The sequence below is a fragment of the Alligator mississippiensis genome, chromosome 1 (assembly GCF_030867095.1).
Source record: "Alligator mississippiensis isolate rAllMis1 chromosome 1, rAllMis1, whole genome shotgun sequence".
Classification (NCBI taxonomy): Eukaryota; Metazoa; Chordata; order Crocodylia; family Alligatoridae; genus Alligator; species Alligator mississippiensis.
Window position 1 is genome coordinate 410,015,593 of NC_081824.1, and position 24,094 is coordinate 410,039,686.

General features: G+C 42.9%; 1 protein-coding gene across 9 annotated transcripts in view; it reads right to left on the minus strand.

The window, feature by feature from the left end:
* The window catches only part of ENOX1 (ecto-NOX disulfide-thiol exchanger 1), a 541,543-nt gene extending 518,113 nt beyond the window's left edge, over positions 1–23,430 (minus strand). For 3 of the 9 annotated variants that reach the window (XM_059725457.1, XM_059725449.1, XM_059725332.1), the window contains exon 1: positions 23,347–23,422. The gene's annotated coding sequence lies outside the window, so the exon portion shown is untranslated. Of the gene's footprint in view, positions 1–22,273; positions 23,061–23,346 lie in introns of those variants that run through there. The other 6 variants (XM_019500473.2, XM_006258984.4, XM_006258982.4 and 3 more) reach the window with 4 other exon arrangements.
* Positions 23,431–24,094: the final 664 nt, after the last annotated feature.

Genomic DNA, 24,094 nt, shown 5'->3' on the forward strand with positions numbered 1-24,094 from the left:
CATATCTCCAATTTGCTCAAATACAAGCCTGAACTGCGTAAAACGACATAAGGAACTGGTGTGCCTAAGCTAGGCAAAATAGTGCCCTTAGATTTGTTTGTACTTAAAAAACCTGAATCCATTGTTATTATTTTTTTTAAAATGAAGTAATAGCCATAATAAAACTTACAAGATTTATTTCTAAATGTAGATTTACTAGTGACAGAAACTATTCATTCTATTTTATAGAGTTTTTTTCCAGACCAGACTTCTCATAGGCCCAAAAAGCTTGGTGGAAAACCTAACGTGATATATTTATATGTATTCAGGGAAATTCAGGTAGCAAGTACAAATAAGCTGTTAGACTGAATAATTCCCAAACAGCACCTACCACTCTGATAGACAAAATGAGTTAACTATCTTATACAGCATGTAGAGCAGTGGTCTCCCAACATTTTTAAGTAGGCGATCACCTTTGGCATTTAAAAGCAACCTCAAGATCAACCATGTGCCACCCCCTTCCTGCCACCCCACAGCAGGTAAGTGTGTGGGGAGGGGACAGATCAAGGCAGAGGGAGATCGAAGCCCCAGCCCTAGCCCCACTTCCTCCCTCATCACTGGGGCCTCTATCTGCCCCCCGCCCCAAAACAGGGATGGAGGGAGGAGGGGCTGGAGCAGGGGCAGGCTCTGCACAGCCAGGACAGTGGACGAAGCCATGCACAGCTTGTCCGAGGGCTGCCGGGGTGGCGGGGGGAAGGGCACACAGTCCAGCAGGGCATGTCGGACAAGATGTGTGCTCCTGGATCTGCACGCCAGCCGGGCTGGCTGCTGCTGCTGCGGCAGGCTGGGGCCAGAGCCACTCCAGGCGGCGCTGGGAGCAGGGCTACGCTGGGGGCTATAGGCACCTGAAAATTCACCATAGGCCCTGCTCCTGCACGCACAAATGCACATGGCCGCTAGGCAGCCGGGAAAGCAGCTCCTGCAGGTAAGTCGGGGGTGAGGGGGAACTGAAGGAGGGAGTTGGGTAGAGCTGGGGCTCCTGCTCAGCCTGGGCAGTGTGTGGGGCTTGAGGCCCAAGGCCATGCACGGCCACAGGCCCCAAGCAGGGTGCAGGACAGGGCCACAATTGGCTCATCCAGGGGAGTAGAGGGGGCTGTAAACCTGCTGCTGTGTGTCATCCTGGGAGCATATGGGGGGCATGTGCCCCACAGATTTGTGCATGGGGCAGAGGCAGGCTGCCCACTGGGAATTCAGGGCTCCCCACCCTGCTGCCCCCTCTCCCCCAGGGCCTACGTGGCCTGGTGGGCAGGACCTGGCATAGCAGGGCAGAACAGACCAAGGCGGGGAAGCTTGATGCCACTGCCACGAGCCCTGTGTCATCATGGCAAGGCACGCCCTGCTTGCCCAGCAGCAGCGGAGGCAGCAGTGTGGGCCTTGCAGCAGCAGCATCAAGTTCCCCCACCCCACCCTGTGCCACCCTGCCACACCAGGTACCGCTCACTGGGCTGCAGAGGCCCCAGGGGAAGGGCAGCAGGAGCAGGGCAGGGATCCCTGAGCCTACAGTAGAAGGTTCTTCTATTGCAGCCTGCCCCTGCCCCACATGCAATTCTGGGGGGCCAACAGGCCTAAGGGGCTGTGGTTGCAGAGTGAGGAGCACCAGCAAGGAGGCTGCAGGTCAGGAGTGAGGGACAATGGCATGGGCAAGGCACTGGCATATCAGGGCTGCTCACCACCACAAAGCAGTGGTGAGAGACAGCTGCAGATGGACCCACGTCCTGGTGAGAAAAGGGGGCAGGGAGAGCTCTGATTTTCCATGATAAAAAAACCCCAAATCAAATGCCAAAATGTATGGGTATTTAGCATTTATTTTATTATAGTGCACTGGTGGGCTTCTAAATTGCTTTAAAATTGTAAACATCTCAATAAAACGTTGTGTTCAACTGATACATACAAACACATACACACATTCAGTAGCATTTCATTTTAATCATGGATTTGGGGGGGTTTAATAACAGAATTTGCAAAATTTTAATCAGAGAATTATTTTTTGAACAGAGAAAGCCAGGATCCCTGACAATACTTTCCAATTAACATTATTGGGACTTGGCATGAATGCTCCATTGAGATTTATACAACCAGCTAGACTAGTAATGCTTCTCAAAAGTTATAGTTGTAGGCCCTTTTCAGACTTCTGCAGACATTTTGCAAGGTCAATTGAAAGATCCACATCATTAACTTCAACAGGCTTTGAACCTGGGTATATGAATTACTGTCTAGGAGAGCTCTCAAAAGTCTCTACCTCCTTCAAAAAAAACCCACAAAAAAAAAAAAAACAAACCCTGCTCCTACCAGTATTTCCATGAAACTCAAAAGGAAGTCTACTAGACATAGTATTAAGAGAACAGTTTCACGGCATTTTCCTGGAATGTGGCCAAGTTAATCAAAATATATTTCCTCCCTTCTTAAATCCCTCCAAAAATAACTAACAACTAAAACTGGATTTAACACTTGGATTTAAAACTGGATTTAACATCATGCGTGGGAAAAGGATAAAATATATAACATGCACAAATAATCTTGTGATGGATATGACTAGTGAGTGATGTCTACAGGGATTGCTCAACACTAATGAAAATATGAAGAATTCATCTGGCAACATCCCTTGTAGGTAAGGAACACATACATTAATATTGCCCAGAGGCACTTAACCTAGGCAACTATATTCCTTGTGTTTGTTCAAAGAGGAGACTACACAGATTGTTCAATGCATCTATTTCCATACCTTTGGGAGTTTCTTGATCCCTTTTTAGATAGGCAGTGCAGTGCATACTTCATGAACAACACAGGAATAGCCCATGGAGATGTGCACAATGACGCATCAATTCAGAGCCCCAAGAATCAAATACATTAAACAATGTTATGTTGTGACCAAAGAGTGTTTTTAAACAAAGTAAAAGGGGTTTTTATGCATATTGTAGAACTAATTTTTTCCTTTGTCAGACAAGGGAATAAAATGAAACCATTTTACCTTAAGAGACGACACACCAAGCTTCTATCTAGTGAAAATTAAGCCATCCAACTCCTCTCATAAATGCAATTTATAATGGAAACACCTATAAGCATCCTCAACTTCAGCAGCACTGCCAAGAACCATTGCAATTAGGCTAGAAACACTTTATTTTGCATCATGAAAGGAATGCACTCAGTTTTATTTGTTATACAGGACCATGCCATCCAAGCGCAGGCAGCAGCAACATTTACTGTGAAATTCATGGGAAGATAACAGCTGATTTAAAAGAGGATCATGTAAGTCTAGTTAAGGAGCAACTTTAGAAGATTATTTTCAATTACTGAGATAACATCATGGCTCCTCTCAGGAAAAAAAAAAAGAAAGGTATGTTTTATACACCACACAGTGTATGAAAGCTTTAAAAATAGTCTGCTTTCACCAGCAACATCAACCTCCTACTAATGCTCTTTAACTCTGCTTTTCCCTCCCTCAAGTCATTTCTCCAATTATTTTCAGCATTTTCTTTGACAGATTAATAAAAAGCTGCTTTTGACCACAGATAACAGGCCACAGAATGCCCTTTTACAGAGAATGTGTTTAACTTGCGCTGAAGAATATGGTACCCACTAATGGCTCCCTTCATTCACCAAATCTACAGGGCCAGAGCTAGGAATCAACTTTTTGCAAAGAACTCCTCAGTGAGTTCAGAGAGCATGAGGATGACCACTATATATAATACAGTTGAGTTCAGATCCTCCTAGACTAGTGTTAGGACTTGGGAGAAATACTTTCTCAAACTACAAGAAGTTCTGGTGCAACAGCTTCCCCAATGTATATGGAAGTGCTGTAAACCCAGAATGAAGCCCTACCTCCGACTTCCCTCAGCAAATTAATTCATGCCTAGATCTGTATGCCTGGTCTTTTAATAAGACAAGCAGCATCTCTACTGGTGTAGACATGCAGACAGAGTCAAAATAATCATGCAGGATGTATACTGAACACTGGGACTTAAGTGGTCCCATACTATTTTAGCTCTGTTGCTGCCCACCAATACTTTTCTGTGGGCAAGACGGACTACATTTTGCAGAGACCGTGTTCTTTGGACAGCAGAAAAACTAAACCTAAAAAAAAAACCTAATGGGCAATAAATAAATAGATTTGAGATTTATTTTATTCTGCACAGCAACCCAGAGACATATCATGAACATACATTAGTCCTCTTAAGATAACTACAAGAGATATTGAAGGAGCTGACAGTGCTATCTTGTAACATTCCCTTCAGACCACCATCAAATCAGTATAGTGCAATACTGCAGCTCTTCAGTACTTTAGTTAGACTAAAACATGCAGCACATAAAATGGATGCGTTTCATGGACGGAAAAAAACAAACAAAACTAATCTATATGGTCCAAACACATCTATCACAGGTAAAAAGGATATGCATGTGATAGCTTAATTAATAGTGCTGCAGAGAAGAAAGACATCGTGGTAGAGAGAGAAATACTTCCCCTATCCTTGCATTTAAGATTAAAAAACCTGCCCTGTCACAACTTAGAGCAAGATTGTTGGCTCATCACCTACGCCAGTGTACACATGTCAAGACTGTTTTGTATAGCAGGATTTGTTCACTCATATTGACAAAATGAATGCCTCTCTTTTTTTGGTCGTTTTTTTTTTTAGAGAGGAAAAAAAAAAAAAAAATCAACCCATTGAAAATAACTCCCTAATCTACTATCCTTTCAATAGAATTGAAGTGCACTTCACATTCACACAGTACACAAGCATCTTGAATTAGCAGGGAACTATTTTTAAACACATGAAGGATAAGATATGAAATTAGTTTCATGGGGAACAGAGAACCTTGGAGATTATTTACTTTCCCTTAATTACTTTGACTCACCACTAATTTAGCTTTCCTATGGTACTAAATATTTCACATTAGAGTGTTGAACCAAAGGACATAAGAGTACAGTTCTTAAGCATTTAGGATTAGTGACATTTTTAAAACACATAAAGAACACATCCTATTGACTCACCCTATAATAAAAGGGGTAAGATACACTGTACTATACCAATAATTCCCTCTGTGTTACCTCAAAAGTCAGGATCCTTATTGTTCACAGGTAGGGAGCTTTGTTTGGGAAGATCAAAACTCTGAACTGGCTAATCCTACTGTACAACTACCTACGGGGTAGGACTAGAAATAACGAAGAAAAGTGGATCACTAAGGGGGAAGATTACAATTAATAGAAACATACTTCAGACAGTAAAATAAATTAAGTAAAAATCAATATTCTGCCAAGGGAGAAAACCAAGGTGCCGTGTCTGAAGATATACAATTAGTGATATATACATTATTGAAAATAATACACAGTACATGGTTTGATGGCATACATCAATCTTCATCACACAGGACATAAAATACCAATCAGTGACATATAAATACCCATTAATGACAGCATACTTGATCCTGTTGTTTGGTGTTGTATTGTAAGACAACATTCCAAAAAAAGAACCTGTCACACTTGAAACTTGCTCCAATTAAGAGAGTTAGATCCTGCAGCCTACTCATTTTCCTAATAAACAGGTTTGCAATCAAAAGAACGATTGCAGAAAGGCAGAGGAAAAAAAGAAAATAAAAAAAAAAACCAGAACAGAAGCAGGAAAAACAGTACTAGAGAGAGGATGGAACAAGAAGAAAAAAAAAAAAAAAAAGGAGAAGAAAATGAAATGGAAGAAAATGAGCAGCAGAATATTACAGAAATAAAAAACACAGAGAGAGAATGAGACGGAGAGAGAGACAGAGAACACAAAAGCAAGACTGAGAATTAACCGTATTTACTCAAATGTAAGACAACCCTGACTATAAGATGATTCCCTCCCCTGCCACAAATAATTAAATTCTATATATTGAAAATGTATACATTTATTATACTTTTCCAGGTATAGAATCTAAGTATTGGAGGGTTGTCTTGAATTTTCCCCCACTCCCTCCAAACACACTGCTACATCTGGGAAAGCAGTGGCTAGAGATAGGGAGGGAAGTCAGACAGCCCTCTTGCCTTCTACCCTGCCCACTTCTTCTCCCAACAACCTTCCTATCCCCCCACCCCCTGCCACCTGCATCCCCACAGCCTCTGCCTCTTATCCCTATCCCCAGTATCTGCTCCTTCCCCCCCCACTCAGACCTCAGCCTGAGCTGGAGCCACTCCCAGGCCTGAAGCATGTAGAATGCCTTCTCCTGCCCAGCCAATGAGCAGCACAGAGACTGCTCCATGGCCAGACAAGGGCTGAGCTTCCACGTGCTGTGCTCCAGGATGGAGCAGCCCTTGCAGTGTCTGCCAGCAAGGGGGAGCGAAGGTCATAGGCAGGAGAGAAGCTGCAGACAAGAAGCGGGGTCAGGAGGCTGCTGTGGGTCCGATTCTGGCCCTGACCCGGGCTCAGGGCCAGTAAGAGCCACAGCAGTCACCCATTCCCACCCCCCACCCTCACCCCCTGGCTCCATTTTGTATGCAAATGTAAGACAAAGGACTCCCCCCCCCACCCCCACTGATGGGGGTGGGGGGGAGGGCATTTTATAGTTGAGTAAATACAGTAACAGAAATAAAGGTAGACCAGGTAATAGAAAGAAGAAAATCACAGGAAAGAGAGATACAGATGGGCCAGATGCAACAGTAAGTAAGTATCAGATATGGCAACTCAACATCATTTTTGTTCTGAAAATTACATGTAAAACCAAAAGTTTTTTAAAAAGGGACAAGTGAAATGTGTATTTCTTTGGACTGACAGAGTTTCCATTCAAGGCCTACAGCTTAGGGGTTGGTCCCATCTGTGGGTAGAGCAAACAGGGCTTCCATACAGCCCTCTTTAACCCCTATTCATAATAGGACTAAATAAAGAGGCAACTCCTAACTGACTTTTTCTGCCTAAAAATCTGGCACAACACAGAGATGATCATTTTTTATGCTGACCAGTCTTCCCTGGAACAACGCTCGATTCTGTCAAAATATCCCATGTAGCAGTATGTATTACTATTACCCTGCACTTGTAATTACAAGGGCTCTCATTAAGCAGAGTTATCAAAACATTTATTATGGCACAGAACTTAATTCTTCTATCATTTGTCAATGACTGATTTATCAAAATAAATTATTAAACCAATTAGCCAAGCAATCTCTATGAAGCTGCTTTTAAATATCTTCAAGGTCTTCATGGGAGATTTTGATATGGAAGCAGCCTTTTATTTTGGGTGGCATTGTACGTGAATCATTGTACATTTACTGTGGTACTGCAGTAAAACTAGAAGTTACAATTGAAAGAGAGAAAGAGACTTCAGAAATCCAAAAAGAGGCTGATAAATAAAATTGTGATAAATATTTTTGTAAATCTTTTGAAAGAGCATGGATTTTTTTTTTAAATAAAAAACAAACCCAAGCATCATGTTGGTAATTACAATTCAAGGTACTATATTTAAAAACAAAAAACAAACCAAAAAACCCCCCAAAAACCAAAAACCCACAAATATTCAGCCATAAGGAAATACACAGCTAAGGTCCCTAAAAACCAAGATTAATCACTTTTGGACACACTTCTCTAGTCATCAACTATAGAAGTGATCCCTGAAAGTACAAACAGGTGCCCCAATCAACATTTGTTCTACACATACTAGGGACAACACAGTAATTTCATTTTATTATAATGCTTAAAATAGTATATATACACTCTACATAAAAGGAAATATTTTCCTTCAGAATATAAGAAGCACCTACTGCACTGCATTTAATGAGAGACATAAATAGGTACTAGTGAATAACACATTGCACAGTGATGCAGTTACAGTATATTTTCTAAAATATCTGCCCAGAAAAGTACTTGATAAACACCAGTCCATCCATTTTTATCTTTCCTTCATAATAGAAATAATTAGGAGTTACACAACACCCTTAAATGAGCATTCCTTAAATGAGATAATTTACAAAAAGCTGTTTCATTGACAAGTACAGTGAATTCTGATCTTAACCACAGTATTGTGCTAATAAACTGACCCTCAGCCTCAGGGTCCCTGTTCTTATATAACTGACCTATTGTAGGTCACCTTGGATCTTCTACAAGACATAACAAGCATAGAGGTTATATGAGTTAATTGCAGTTACTGCACAATAATGGGCTTTATAATAATATGGTCCCTTTCTACTGAAAACAATTGTCCTCACACTGTAACTCAAGTTTATGATAGCATTATGTAACTTGATAACTATACAATTAGTTAAGATAATGCATTAGCTACATGGGTTTTGACAATAAAATCCAATTTAAGAACCTCACTCCAAAATGAAGACAACTTTGGATAAATTAGATAGCTGGAGAAATATAAAGCTAAATATTCTTCCTTGGACCATATCAGAAACTTAAGAATGAAGAACCAGACTGTCGGTACTTCCTAACTGTTAATCAAGACAGATTCTCCCATAATCTGTGAAATGACTCCAGATTTAAAGCACTGTGATTCAGAATCTAGCCCTATAGATTTAATTCAAATGGACACTTGAGACAGGACACACTTTAAGACGAGCAACTCCATTGGGGTGCCCTGGGACTAAGTTTGTTGCACAGGAGAGTCCAGAAAATATTTTAAAAAGGGATACATGTTTGTACTGAAGCTTGCAATATTGCCAGATTCACTACTCTACTTCCGTCAAAAATGAGGTGAATGTTACTGATCATGTTACAAAGGTAAGAAATGAGGCCTCGTGGCCCCTCCCCACCACCAACTTATCTCCCTACCTACTCCCCCTGGGGAAAAGATACATGTGACACTTGCAAAGTCAATCCACAATCTGGTAGCATACATCTATAAAAACCCAAGAAAAACTGTAGTTGTTCTTCACTTCCAGGTATAATTCCCCTTTTCCTTCTCATCTTTTTGCATACTCTCTAGCATACTCTTTAGAAATTCACCACATATCCCATTTGGAGAAACTGTGGTAAAAGAATGGCTGGAAAAATAGAGCAGATCATTTCAAAACTGAAATTCAATCATTAATATCTCTTTGGTTCTACTTTCATTATTTTCCACCATTTGGGTGCAATGAATTGTGATTATTTCCCTACAAAACGTGGATTTAGGATAGGAATCTCAATTTTCAAATGTTAAGTTATATAAAAGAAGGCTCTCTCACTGTTTTATTCCAGTTACCATATAATCAGGCTTTTTCCTCTCAGTCTTTGATCATTTTATTCATGATCAGACCTGTGCTTAAGTTTCTACAGCTTCTCAGACATATCTTATTTTTTAGTTTGTGTGGTACTTTGCTAACTAATTAGACTGACCCAGATTTCCACTGGGAGAGTGCACACATCAGCCTGTAATCTGTCATAGTCCATCTGAAACCATAAAACTAACTTCCTCTGCTTTGCTAAGTTTAGTCATTCTGTGGAACCTCTTGATGTTTAAGATTCATACTATATTTTCATCAGTCCCATGAGGTCATGCTCACTATACAATTTAAGCGTGCTTATAGTACTTGGATCAAAAGGCAGACACAATCTTCTTGAGTGTCACTAAGTATCATTAGAAAACTGGGATATAAACCTCCATGTAACAATGAGGTTGATGGCAGCTTGTAAACAATTACTGAAATTCCAGATTTCCAGTGTGTTCTTCATTCTCCATGGCATGCAGGGTATTGAACAGCCAAACATCAGAAGGTCAAACTGACTGAACTTCATGAATTCTCTCATCATTTTGTCCTTCAAGCATCTGAAGAGCACCTCTTTGCCATACATTTTATAGCACTGTTGGCTGGCCTTATTGTTAACTTGGATACAATGTTCTGTGGTCTTCTTTACAGAGGCATAAATGATACATTAAGTGGGGCTGCATTTATCTTTGCACAGATGTTTGCAGGCAGGATCACGTCATTCCTTACATTTAGCCAGCCATCTTGCATTAACATCCACGTTCAGTTTTAGTTGTTTTTCCTAGATTTCCTCATCTGCTGTGTCCAGTAGTAGACTGAGAGATTAAATACAGAAGGAGGCGTGTTCAAGATGACGTACTTCAGTCACACCTTTAATATGCATACTTTGTACCACGCCAAGGCGAAGGGGAAAAAAAAACAGCACCAAAATAAAGCCTCTACCTTTTATTGTTTTTAACAAGCAGTTTAAGTTTTTGATAGCAATTCATCCAGAATTAGGCTGATGTCAAAGAATCACAGGATGGCTGGAACAGGGACTTCTATTATCATCACAGCTATTATTCAATGTGGATAATGATAGTATCAAAAGGGTCTCATATGCAGAATTTGATAATTTTGCATATGAGACACTTGGACATGAGTATTCTTGCTCAGTATTCTGCTCCTTCACTTCAACGTTCACTTTTATTCAATTGGTCCTTCAAGATTAAATGGGCTAAGAGACTGATTTTCTGAATTTGTGTGTGTCAAAAAATCTTTTCTATCTTGTTGCTTAATTTTTGGCAACACATATTTTAGATCTGTAATGAAAAGAAACAATTCTTCTTTCAAACCATTTGCTACCTTGTTTCCTACTACTAACATACCTAAAGGTGATGTTAAACTAGATCAGGGCTGCTCAACCCCTTGGCCCATGAGGCTCTACCACACATCCTGTGACAAGCCCCATGGGCCATGGCTCTGTGTGCTAAATCAGGCACGCAGAACAGTGTGTGGGGGCTGCACAAAGCTCCCAGAGCCTGATACCAGCCAGACAGGGGCAGCACAGAGACCCTGGAACTCAATCACAGCTGGACAGGAGCTGGCCAACTGCAGCCTTGGGTCCACCACAATCCGCTGGCTGGGGAATTGGCTCCATGGTCAGACCCAGAGGATGGTGGTTGGTGGAAGCCAATCGTCATGGTGCCCTGTGAGCAGTGGGGTCCCTCAAGACTCTGTCTTCAACATCTTAATTAATGATGTGGACATTGGAGTCAGAAGTGGACTGGCCAAGTTCACCAACGATACCAAACTCTGGGGTAAAGCATCCACACCTGAAGACAGGCAGAAGATCCAGGCTGACTTTGACAGGCTCAGGAAATGGGCCAACGAGAACTTGATGGTGTTTAACACCAAAAAATGCAAGGTTCTCCACCTTGGGAGGAGAAACCTGCAGCATTCTTATAGGCTTGGCAGTGTTACGCTGGCTAGCACTACAGATGAAAGGGACTTGGGGTTCATGACTGACCACAAAATGAACATGAGCCTTCATTGTGATGCTGCGGCTAGTAAAGCAAGCAAAACTCTGGTTTGTATCCATAGATGCTTCTCAAGCAAATCCCAGGACGTCATTCTCCCATTGTACTCAGCCTTGATGAGGCCACAGCTGGAGTACTGCATCCAGTTTTGGGCCCCACAATTCAAAAAGTATATTGAGAAGATTGATAGAGTCCAGAGGAGAGCCACATGCATGATCAGAGGTCAGGTAAACAGACCTTATGATGATAGGCTGAGAGCTATGGGACTCTTCAGCCTGGAAAAGCGCAGGCTCAGGGGTGATCTGATGGCCATCTATAAGTTTATAAGGGATGTTCACCAGGATTTAGGGGAACGTTTGTTCACCAGAGCGCCCCAAGGGATGACAAGGTCGAACGGTTATAAACTCTTCCAAAACCATCTCAGGCTGGACATAAGGAAGAACTTCTTTACTGTCCGAGCCCCCAAGGTCTGGAATAGCCTGCCATCGGAGGTGGTTCAAGCACCTACTTTGAACGCCTTCAAGAGAAATTTGGATGTTTATCTTGCTCGGATCCTATGACCCCAGCTGACTTCCTGCCCCTGGGGCAGGGAGCTGGACTCGATGATCTTCCAAGGTCCCTTCCAGCCCTAATGTCTATGAAGTCCTAGAGCCCAATCCTGGCTGAGCATGGGCAACAGCGAGCCCCATGCTGCCTCCACCTGACCAAATCAGGGTCCAAGGCCCCACATCACCCCTGTCTAGCCCTTGTGTGTTGGAATCAGGTTCTGGCTAGGTGTAGGCGGCACAGGGCTCCACAGGCCCATCCAACCCGTGGATGGGCACCCCACCACTCATTTGGCCAGCAGTGCCAAAAGTGTGAGCACCACTAAACTAGATGGTGCTTTCTTAAGTTATCACCTATATATAGCACCGTGAACAACGCATGCCCCTGGAGGCTGCGGGGGCACGGCGACTGCCCGCAGGCAGCGGTGGTGAGCTCCCGCAGCCAGGCCGGTGGCAGAGGCGGGCTGAGAGGGAGCTCCCATAGGCGGTCAAGGGGGATTGGGGGGAGGGGGGATGAGCAGTGACCACTCACAGGCACTGCCAGAAGCAATTTTCCTCAGGGGGTGCACCGCCAATCTCAGGGGGTGCATGTGCATCCCCTATGCATCACCAGTGTGTAGCACCGAATACTTTTCACATCAGTAGAACTTCACCACTGGGAAGACTGAAGAGGAAAAATAAGATTAGCTAGCTCAGGGCTGCACAACATTTGGGTGCCCCCTTCCCCCTGCACAATTAATAAACTACCCGTCTCACCCCCAGCTGTGGGCTTCTCAATTGCACTACACTGCACAGGTACTTCAGGCCACCAGCTCTCCCAGCACCACAGGCTATTCAGTGCCACCCCACCTGACTCCCTGGGACAGAGACAGGAAGCGGAAGCCAGAAAAGGGAGGGGGCACCCAGAGACCCCCTTCACAGAGGGTAAGAACAATGGCTGGGTGGGAGCCTAAGGGCCACGTGTTAACCCCTTGCAGGCCACATGCAACCTAGGGGCCACCAGTTGTACCTTCTTGAACTATTTTACTTCTTGCCTACCTTGCAGTTCCTAATAGTGAACTATATAATTCATGAACAGTTAATTACACCAAGTAGCCAAGCCCCTCTCTTGAATTACCCATCTCTACAGTGGTTCCCTTTTCTTCCAGATTTTACATAGTTCTTTTACCTTATTTATTGTTTAATAAGCAGCAAGAACTTGATTTTTTCCCCTCCCCCTTTACTTTTCTAGTAATTTTGTGTCCATCCACAGACAGAAATCAGAACATACATTTAACTTTACATTTTTCTAAACACCTTACTTATTTCTGAGTAAAGACATTAAAAAGATGGAAAAAAAAATCCCAACTCCCTCCCCCCAGAAAATAAGACCCCAAAACCAAGTTAGTTATAATTAAAACCTGAGTTTTTCACCACCCTTCAGGTAACAGCATTAAACATGCAGTGTGCCTTATACTTACAAGCTTGATGAGCAACTGGATAGCCCAGCACATTGGCAGAGTACCAAGACTCTCACCTGCAGGTTGGCAGTTTAAATTTAAAGCCCAGTTCTCTAGTCACTGAAAATTTATGCCATCCATGCCATTGTACCAAGCCGTTGCTCCTTGGTTCAATAAAAGGGGGCTGTTTCCATCTATTTCTTAAGAGAAGTATCCACAGAACTCTCACTGGCAAACAAGTACCTTCTTCACACCTTTCCAATGTGTTCCTTGCAATTACATACTGGCAGAATGGCCTTTCATTTGTTGAGAAGGAATCACTAGAAAAGGAAACTCCAGAAACAGCTGAAGTCAGAATTATTTTTTCCCTCTTTTACACACAAAAATTTCTAATTCTTAAGACATGAAACAAACAAATCTGTCCACCACACTTTGTTTACATTTTCACTGTATGCACTGTGAAAAAAATCAGATGGGAGGCAGGAACAAGCATGGAGAGGCAGGCTCTTTGAAGCTAGCAGAACTGTACAGAGTGCTTGCTTATACGTGTGCCCGTCCACCACATTTTGTTTACATTTTCACTGCGCGCTGTGAAAAATCAGATGGGAGATGAAAGCAAGCATGGACAGGCAGACTTTCTGAAGCTAGCAGATCTGTAGCCGATCCGCTTATATACATTTGCCCATCTCCCAGAGGACTGTAAACATAAGCTTCTGTCATGTAGCTATAACTGTACCACCTTGGGCTGTGATCTCATATGTAGGGGTCTACTTAACCCATGGTGAGACAAAGCAATTTTCACAGCATGAAGAACTGATTGGTGGGCATTTCCCAGGGGCCCCACCCATTGCCACTGATTGGGAAAGAGGCATACACCATATAATTTAATAGCAAATCCCATGGAAAGTAAGTTATATCATATAATTTATCATACTGTTATAAATCTAAATGTTAAAATGTAAACCTAACGTTAAATATAGTATACATATAAATTTATATCCAGCATGAATTATAACATATCATAATTTATTATATGCTGCATTCTACAAAAAAAGTTAGAAATACTAATTAATGCTAACCTTAATAGAAATAATTAATTTAAGTTGTTAAACCCTACCATGCAGCATCCACCAGTAGTTGCAGCTGACATTCTCTGTCTCTACAGCGCGAAGACTTCTCCATGCACTGAGCCTGCATGTTCTACATCCACTGAATTGGTTGGAATTGTAAGACGATCAATTTACCACCATCTGAATGTAGAGTTCCTACAGGGAACTGCTTTACACAGTCCTGAGCAGAAATGTATTTTGCTTTTCACTCATCTACTGAGTACAGCATTGCATTTAACTTCTTAAAAGATGGCACAGAACAATTTTCACTTCACTGACTGGTGCCTTCACTTAGTCTATATCACTAGCAGACAGTAGCCCTCAATCGTGTTGGCTTTGTATCACAGGGAGCATTGGGACATCTAAAACAACTAATTACATAAATAAAAAGCTTCAGGTTATTTTCACAGGAAATCCCAGCCAGTGAGATATTTCCTGGAGATCACAGACAATGCCATTTTTCACAATTTCTGCAAAAAAATGCCAAGTAAGTAATGTCACAACTCCAAGGAAAACTCTCAGTGAATTAAGTGGATCGCTTATTTGGTAAGTTCCTTCTGAGTTAGCGTTGAAGTGAATCCAGCACTATTAATCCTACTGTGGAGCATCAGCAGGGAATAACCCAAGTATCTCCATCACCAAAGCACAGGTCTTTATCCCCAAGGGACAATTCCTTTAGCTTATGACAGTTAGCAGCTTTTATTTCATACGCAGAATACATAACTGATTAGGGGACACCTTTTGCCAGCATTTCATACCAACATAGTATTTTATTATTTGCAGATGAAAAATAAAGCAATTTACCACAATTAAAGACCCCTCAGCAATTTTCCAGTCTGGATGTTCACATCTTTTCTAGGAAGATGATTTTAATGCAGTTTTCATGCTCTCTCCAAATTCACTGTGCCATTTTAAGTGGGATATCTGACAGTTTGATATCTTCACTTCCCACCCAAAGAGATTTTTGTGTACCACACTAATAGGTGTATTAGAAATGTCTAAATAGAGTTACTATCATGCTCTAGTCCAGAAATGGCTGCTCTTCATTAGTACGAAGCACTCCCACGTATCACTTGAACAACTTAAGCATTTTACAGGATAAGACCCTCTATCAATATAAGATTTTTACTGTACTTGCATGCAAGTACAGGCTTTTTCTCCTTAAAAAGATATAGGTTATGTGAATTAGAACAGGAAGAGGATAACTCCTCTCCTATTCCCTATAGAACATTTTTTTCTTTCTTGGAAGGATGTTAACACTGATAATCCTGGCTAAGTTCCAACTCCAGCAATTACATTCTGAGCATCTAAATTTCTTCTACTGTTTGCTGAACACCCTTCTGAAACTGCATACAAAAATTGTGGAACCAAATATTTTTTAATTCAACAGCTTCATTCTCTTAACAGTACTGAGCAGAACCAGAGATCTGCTCAGAAGACACCATGTCTCCCTTATTATCTATCCATGCAATCAAGTATACCCATACCATGAGATTCTATTTGTGGGGCTGTATTACAAGTAACTGTATACTTAAATTTTATTGAAAGGCTTTTCATTATCCTTATTTTTTAAAGCTAAAAATAAAGATGCTAAAAAGACCTTTCCAAAGAGGAAGCTAGGTAACAGGCAGAATCTCATTCCAGCTTCAAAACGAAACAGTCAATAAGCCCTGGCTCTACAAACACTTGTAGTCCATATGAAAGACTTTGGGACCAACCATGCATTTATCAAACCAATAAATCCTACACCATCTCACCTGGCTAGCTACTTTGACCAACTCTCTTCCCCACTCATTACTAAACCCAGGAGTTTAAAAGCCCAAAGTCAGACCACACACAGGATGCAATTGGCTTAGAGCACATGATTTGTTTTTAAAGGATAAGCTATTGGTTATTGTCATTGTCCTGGATTCCAAGTCTGTAGTTGCTATTCATCATATTTTTAATCTTTGGCTGGAGGACAAAAAAATGCAAAAAACATACTTGTTTCTTAATATGCTACCAGTGTCTTACATAAATGCATAATTCCAGCTTCAAAAACACTGCATACATTGTGAGAGCTGGAAACATTGCACCTTACCTACAGTATATTCTCAGGCATGGAGCTGGGAGACATCTTACACAAATGCATTTTCTGATTCCTTGGGCTTTCAGCGCAAGTAGACCCACTCTCCATCCACCACTCCACTAGTAAAGCAAGAAGACAGGAGACCCTGATGAGCAGCTGCTTAAAGACCACCCAGCTCACAGGAAACAGCTACTGTGAGTAAAGGGCACAATACAGGGGTGGCAGGAAGGTAGAGAAGAGAAGGCAGCTCCAGCAGCAGTGTCCTGTATATCAATCACACTGACCTGTTGACTTAATATTTAGATTAAAAAAGAAAAAGAAAAAAAGACAACATGGTTTCCTACACTGGTGTTCTTTGCCTGTCCCTTCTCCAAGTACTAACTCAGATGAACCCTGTAGCACCAAGTAAGACCACAATATAAAATTTATAAAACACAAAGACAGTTTTTCTTACACCACGAATTACATTATGGCAAAGTAAACACTGTAGGCTGAGAGAGACCATATCAAGCATGGTCTGCCGAAAATGTGACCTACTTTCCATCTTATCTTGAATGAGAATGAAACTTAAATATGGAAAGGACCCATTAGATTATCCACTCCATCTCTATGAAAATGGAGAATTGCTTCCTGCAGCAAGGCTATTAGCAATGTATCCAAGCTCACTTTAAATGTCACAATCAACAGAGTCCTAATCCATCAATCCACTGCAAGTTTTTACCCAAGTCTGCCTCAGTTTTTTCTTGTCACATTATTTCCAGATAGCCTCCCAAAACCACGTTAAACATTCCTCCTTTGGTGTTAACACTCTTCAGATATCTGTGCTCTATTAATCCACCGCCCCCTGTATTCAAGGCCAAATCTATACATTTAGCTATTATTTTTTCCTTCTAAGATAACTCCTCCAGGCCCCTTGGTATTTTTGTTGCTCTTCTTTGAACTCTATTCAGTTTGTCAATAAAATAATTGTAATTCTGTGTTCAGAAAGTCCAGGAAGACTCACTGAAGAGTCTTACAGAAAGAGTCTTCAAATTCCTTGTTCTGTAATGCTGTGTAATCAACTAAAAAAAATGAGACAATCTTTTCTGTAACCAGATCCAGCTCATGTGTGATCTGCTGTCTGGTAACACTCCTAGGTCTCTTCTAGCATTACTGCTTCCAAGGTTTCTCCTTCCATTAAAGCATTTTATATTTCAAATTCTTTCTCCAGTTGGGCTTGCATTGTTCCAAATTTTGTCCTCTCTACAACACCATCTAATCTAGCATTCCTAAGAATTTCATTCATCTTTTGTTTACTCCCCATCCTAGATTTCCAAAGAAACTGGTAAGTTTAAAATAATTTTTGCTTTAGGCCTCAGTCCAACAGAGCACTTAATTGAACACCTAACTTTAAACACATGCTAAGCTTAAGTCATATTGATCTTGCTGGACAAAGATGAATTTAAGCATATGGTTTAAGTTAAACCATTAAGTGCTTTGCTGAATCAGAGCCTCAGTTTCCTGCCTCTTGCCATCAATAAAACATGCAACACCACCGAAAGACAACTTAACGCTACAAAACAAACACTCCCTAACAACTCTACAATTAAAATAAATAAATAAATAAATAAATGTTTTTTTTTTCTGTCCACACCACAATGGCAGAGGTCTCAATAAGCTGCTGAGAAAATAAGTTCCATCCACTCATTCCCACTCAGAGAGTGAAGTAAGTTCCACTCAACCCCAGAAGTGTGGTCATGAGGACTCCCTGGGGACACTTCTGGAACTGTACTCAAAACCTGGGTTTCTACAGTGCTCAGAAATGGTGGCTTCAAGAGTCCTGGAAGCTGCTTCACTACCTCATTTTCCAAGGTGATATGCACAGAGCTGAAGGAAGCAGGCAGGACAGCCACGTCCAGACAAGCGCAGATGTTTGGCTCCCTGGGGTCAGCCAGCAGCAGAGCACCTTGTGCCACTGCTAGTTGTCCCTGGGGAACACCTGTGTTCTCCGGTGCACAGCAGGTTACCCCAGGTGAGGTAGGGGAGGCTGGGGCCAGCACTAGGCTAGCCCCAGCAGCCTTACCTGGGATCCTGGGGGCCTCCTAGGGCTGCAGCAGCAGTGATCCTGCCTCTTAGAGCCTGGCTGACAGCTGGAGTGTAGCTCCAGCCAACCCAACTCCAGTTTTGAGTGACGCATGCTGCCCCCACATGCGCCACTGCTTCCCCTCCCCACCGGTGGGATTTTTTGCTCCCTGGATATCCAGGAGTCAACCTCCCCTTCCCCACCTCTGTGCTGCTCCCTTGCAGTGTGGAGAACACCTGGACATGTGGTATGTGTCCACATACCACACAACCATGCTCATCTGGATGTGGCCAACTTGTTTTCTCAGCAGCATGACAGAGTACTCTGCCACTGTCATGTAGACAATACCCTAAACAGCATGGGGTCTGCCTACTCAAGGGGAACTCTCTCTCTCTCCCTCTGTGCTTAGGTGATATCAGTGAAGGAGTCTGTAAAATCCCCTCAGTTTAAAGAGATAAGACTGCTAGTAGGTAACTCTTTCTGAAGGACCCTTAGCTTTGGAACTCATTCCCCACATCCTAGCCAAAAATGTATCATACTTTAGGGTGCCCTGGGGTACAGATGCATAAGGAAGATGGGATACATCCAGGTTTTTCAGTTAATAACTGCTTAGCTAGTTCATTTTTGGTGAGGACTCCTAGGTTTCTTTCTGTTGGTATACTTTTAAGAAAGACATCAATGAAAATCATAGGCCAAGTCCACAGTACATAAATCCCACATAAAGCCTTAAAATGAGCACATCGTAATCTGGACCTTCCTTTCATAAACAAATAAAGGGGATGTGGAAGAGAGATATGACAAATGTTTAATCTGAGCATACCAAACATCTTCCAACACAGAGGGATGGATTTTTGTTCACTGAATGGGATGAGGTTAAGGAGTGGGAAGGGAAAAAAGAATGCACCAGATTTCAGGGGTGGAAGGAAAGATGCAACAAAGAGTAAAATTACACAGCAGCTCTAATCCAAGATTTTGTATTTACCACTGTACCTGCAGCAGCAGCGGTCAGCATAACAGAAGTTTCATGGAGAGTATTCAAAAATCACTTCTAACTGTCTTTAACAGTTTAGGGACAGAAGCACTGCACTACATCTTCTTCCCTCTAGGTCCTTTGTTCACACATTTTTCTTTTTTCAATGCCGTTTCATTTTCTGCTGTATAAACTTGGAGGGGTCAAAATGGTCAGGAGGCTAAAGCACAATTAGATTAGTCTGTGGCCCACCTAGCTACAAGGTTCTAACTTCAGAGGAATTGCCATCTAAGAAAAACAGTGAAGAAATATTTTAAAAATTGCTATTTCCTTTAAACTCGCAAGGGCTACCAAACCTCAAGTGCTTTGTTATAAATCGTGTATACTTACTATGCTACTAAAATATATGTTTTGAAATGTATATAGGAAAACAGCTACTCACTGGTACTTGACAGAATTATAATATTCTCTGACCACTCAACTTCAACCATGTTTATTCAAATTGTATGCATGTTATAACACTATAAAATCTTACTGTTTGAGATGAATTAGACACACCTTTATATTATAAGTAAGTAATACATAACAGCATATTCGATTTTAAAAATAATGTTGCGAATCCCAAGAAGCCACTCAGGGAATCCAGTACCCATGCCAAACATGAATGTCATTGTTTAATAATGCATGGATAGTAAGCATACTACTGTCCCAAATTAAATGTCCTTCTGATTTCAGTTTACAAATACATACAAGATCTTTTAATTCTACTGAATGTATCAAACATCTACATTTCCCTAATCTCACATGTGAAAGTGATCTATCAGCTTGATAACCAATTACAAAATATCTTCTATTTATGATACAAAAGACTGACGCATACACAATTTTTGTAACTTTCTACTACAGAGGGAAAAAAAATAAGAACTTGTTAAGAAGGATAATCCAAAAGTACCTCAGCCCATTAAACGTGTTACCATACATTTCCTTTTTTCCACCACAGTAAAAATATCGCTGCCAGAATTTTAAGAACCAAAGCTTGTTAAAATAAAAGCTGAAAACTGATAGGCAGTAACTACAGATCCAGGGTTTAGGTCCACAGCATGCACTAATGGATTTTTTCACATAGATGGCAGTATATGTAATGCATCCAAGATTAAAATATGGTCCAACGTCAAGATTTCATGTCAGTGCCGAGACATGCACACTAGGAAAATTACTGCATTAATCAAGATAACTTTAAAAGATTAATAATTAAGAACTTAGTCCTGCTCCCACTATAGCAGGTTTTTCCATTTCTTTCAACAGGAGTGGGTTGGGCCATAAGAATTTCAACTAAGCAGAGCAAAACCCTAGGTTTTACTTACCATTTCTATGAGTGCCAAAAATTGTTTTAAATTCTTATAAAGATAACATACTGAAGATACAACAATGAAAAAGAGTAACTTTCAATAAATATTGCATAATAGTTAGTGTCAGTGATAAACAGAAAAACAGGTTCTCACAGGTCCAGTAATCACTTCTTTTTAAAAAAATAAATATTTAGAATTGTTGTTATTTATCAAAGCTCTACAAATATTATTAATCGTGTGTCATCTTAAAAAGACAGAGACATCAAGCTATGAGGAGCACATGAAATTGTAACCATTTTACTGCAACGCACAAATCCCTTGCTCACAAAAGTGAAATATTTTAAAGGGAAATTAAAATAAACCAAACAGGAGCAAGCCTCACTTCACACTTAGTAGTTCCTCATCTGCTTTAGGGTTTCAATGTATGGCTGTCATGATGTGGAAGCATCCTCTCTCGTTTTGTTTTCTATTCACAGTGGGTGGTTGCTAGGGAACAAAATACTATTGTCTGATTTTGTGATCTATTGCCCAGTTTGCCTCACAACAATGCCTTTGAAAATTTAAACGGAGAAGGCATTTTTGTTTTTATAAATATATCATTTAAAATACAAAGATGAACGAGTCAAATAGATGTACAGGGAGAAGAGAGGGGGAAGAATAATAGTCTATAGAAATCTTTCTAAAGCAATTTAAGAGAAAGGGTGGAAATACCCCAGGACAATGAAAACAAACTATCCTGACAACAAATGGACTTGAGTACTCTACCAGCGCATACTTACACGTGTGCAAAATCATTCCGCCACAATATCGACAGTTTCTCCTAACTTGTCAAAGAGCGTAATATAGCCCGCTTCTAGTGGTACAAGATTTCATTTACTACTTTACAGTTATTGTATACAGTAAGTTCCATACATATTATACATAACAGAACATGTGCTACAAGCAAAGCATGCATCACTCAGATTACAGCCGGGTAGGTATTATTCATACTGTAGTTATTTTTGGATCTCAGTTTATTTACTTAATCATTTCTGCTCCCTGGGAGAGACAGAAAAGTCTAAGTAATATGCTCCTCTGTTCAGTGTAAAAATACAGACTGCAAGAGAGCAGACATGAAAGCTTCAGAGACAACCAAGAATTCCACATGTGTCTTACACTGACAACGCTTCCTAAAACAAAGGATTAGAAGATTATTAAAACCAGACAATTTGGAGACCTGTGACGACATCTCCAAGAACACGACGGCATCAGCCTCTAGCAGCAAAACGCAACATACTTAGATCCGGAGACAGAAGAGCATATGTATGAAAGGATGCCGCCACAAAGAAAGAGTTGACATAAAGCCTAAGCCTGTGGGGCAGTTGCTATTCTTTCCCGCGTACCTGGAATTTCACACTGGGCACCACAAGCGCTATTTTAAACTCCTTTCAACTTGTCATTTCCGAAACCCTGGACTCACCCCCTCCCTTTTTTTTTTGCCCCCCCAGTTGCCTTTCAAATTAGAGAGAAAACAAGTAATATACCTTTCACAACAGGCATCAAAGCCATGATGTCCTGGCAGAACTTGGAGAGCAAAGCAAGCTGATACATGAAACACACGGCTCACTGGGATGATCGCAGAGCTCCTTCCTTCCCCCAGCCCGGAGACGAATTGCCTCTATGTCCCCTTGGAAGATGCCCAAACCAACTCTCAAAGGGTTTGAAAGAAAGAGCGAGTGTGCCAGAGGCAAGCGGGCTCTCTGTGCCACACACGCCGCAGCAAACCGCCCTCACGGCCAGGAGCAACCCAAGGCAGGTATCACACCCAGCATCAAGTCTCTTACCTTACCAGGGCAGGATGTAGGTCCCCCCCTTCTGAGTCTATACACACACACACAACTCACCTACTTCTCTGAGTCTGAGTGCACACACATGTACAAATGCAAAACCCACCTACTTCTGAGTCTACACACACACACAAATCCTACCTACTTCTCTACCAGTCTGAGTCTACACACACAGATACATACAAAACTCACCTACTTCTCTGCATCTGAATCTACACAGACACACACAAAACCCACCTACTTCTGAGTCTTTGAGTCTACACACACACACCTCTTCCCCTACTTCCCCGAGTCTGAGTGCACACACACCCACCTACTTCTCCGAGTCTGAGTGCACACACACCCACCTACTTCTCCATGGGTCTATCCCCTCCCCCCTCAGCCAGGAGCCTACAGGTGAGAGTCAGCTGGCTCCTGGGGGGGCCCGCCCACCAAAAAGGTCCCGCGGGGCAGCCCGATGAGGGCAGCCCGCCCAGCCGGGGAGAGCCAGCGCCGTGCCCCGGCCAAGCCACCGCCCTCAGGGTGCCGGCAGGGGGCTGGGGCCAGCAAACAAACTCTCGGCGCCCCCCGCAGCCAATCAGCGCGAGGGAGCCCCCGTGCCCGCCCCACGGGCCCAGGTGCCCGGCGCGGGGCCGGGCGGGCGGAATGAATGGGGCGCCGCGGGTTCGAGACCCGCCGCCGCCGCTCGGGGCCGGGGGAGCGCAGCCCGGGGCTACCGCAGCCGCGCGCGGGGAGCGGGGGTGGGACGCAGCCCAGATGCTGGCACCTACCTGCCGCCGGTGCCCAGCAGCCAGCAACAGCAGCGGTCGCCGCCGGGCCGGGCCGGGGCGCGGCGCGGCGCGGCGCTTGCGAGCCCCCCTTGTCCCGGGCGGAGCGCGGTGGCGATCGCGCCGGAGATGCTGCAGACGAAGGACGCCCCGTGGCGGCGGGAAGCCTGTGCGAGGCGGCGGCGGCTACAGCTGGAGCCGGGGCGGGGAGGGAGCGCGGAGACACGGCCGCCTCGGATCCACAACGTGCGGGTGTCGGTGTCGGGGTGTGTGTGTGTGTGTGTGTGTGTCCGTGTGTGCGCGCGCGTGCGAGGGCTGCTGCTGGTGCTGCTGCTGCTGCAAGGGACCGAGGGAAAATTCTCCCTCCCGGGGAAAGGCGGAGGCGAACGGCGAGAGCAGGTGCGCGGCGGGAGGGGAGGGGAGGGGAGAGGGCCCCGGCGAGATGCGGCCCCCGAGACCTTGAGGGAGGCAACAGGGGCGGGGTGTGCCGGGGATACACACACCACCACACCACTCCACACCCTCCACAAAACGCACGAGTACTCCACAACATGCACAGCACACACATGCACACGCCCATGTGCAACAACGCTCTTGTGAGGGGACACCTGCCACGCATGTGCGCACTCAGCACGCATGTGGTTGCACACGCCCGCGTGTCTTTATGCTACATGTGTGTGCACCCACACAACATGCATGCACATGCATATGGAACATGCACAAACACCACACACATGTGCACATGCACACC